Source organism: Silene latifolia, chromosome X, assembly GCF_048544455.1.
Source record: "Silene latifolia isolate original U9 population chromosome X, ASM4854445v1, whole genome shotgun sequence".
NCBI classification, from domain to species: Eukaryota; Viridiplantae; Streptophyta; class Magnoliopsida; order Caryophyllales; family Caryophyllaceae; genus Silene; species Silene latifolia.
Genome location: NC_133537.1, coordinates 104,200,386 through 104,201,171, shown reverse-complemented (window position 1 = coordinate 104,201,171; position 786 = coordinate 104,200,386). Strand labels below are relative to the sequence as shown.

Sequence of the window (786 nt, the reverse complement as noted above, 5' to 3'; positions counted from 1 at the left end):
AATAATTAGAATAGGGGGTACCACTCTTGTATGCTTTAAAAGCATTCACTTGTTCATTTGTTCCCCTACATTCACTTTGGTCATGTCCCAAAGTTCCACAATTCTCACATATCCCACTTAGGATTGATTAAGATGCCGTCATGGCATTAACATGATACTTTGGTGATTTTGAGGCTTCTTCATGTCTAACCATAGCTTTTTCGAACTTCAAATTGATGGAATCAATAGGAGCACTAAGTTGAGCACCCAATTGAGTAATAGAGTCCACTTCATGCTTTCTTCCTCTAGTAGCCTTGCGAGGTCTACTATATTGTGAATTACGGACCGCCATTTCCTCAATCTTGTTCCAAGGTTGATTATCGTCAACTTCGGTGAACATACCATTTGATCCCATGTTGAGAATGTTTCTTGAGTCTTCATAAAGACCATTCCAAAATTGTTGTACCAAGAACCACTCGCTAAGTCCATGATGAGGACATGAGCGACAAATTCCCTTGAATCGCTCCCATGCTTCATACAAGGATTCTTCATCTCTTTGCTTAAAGCCCGTAATTTGAGCTCTTAGCATGTTAGTCTTTTCCGGTGGGTAGAACTTTTTGTAGAAAGCTAGAGCCAATTTTTTCCAAGAGTCAATTCCGAGAGTAGCCTTATCAAGGCCTTTCAACCATTGTTTTGCGGTGCCAATTAGAGAAAAAGGAAATAAGACCCATCGAATTTGGTCTTGAGTTACACCGGTTTGAGAAATCGCATCACAATAGTCACAAAAAGTCTCCATGTGAGAGTGAG

At 40.1% G+C, this 786-nt stretch overlaps 1 non-coding gene across 1 annotated transcript; it reads left to right on the top strand.

Moving 5' to 3' along the window:
• Window positions 1-461: 461 nt before the first annotated feature.
• On the top strand, window positions 462-568 carry LOC141624362 (small nucleolar RNA R71). Its single transcript, XR_012534168.1, has one exon. It is a non-coding gene; the product is annotated as a small nucleolar RNA R71 (small nucleolar RNA).
• Window positions 569-786: the final 218 nt, after the last annotated feature.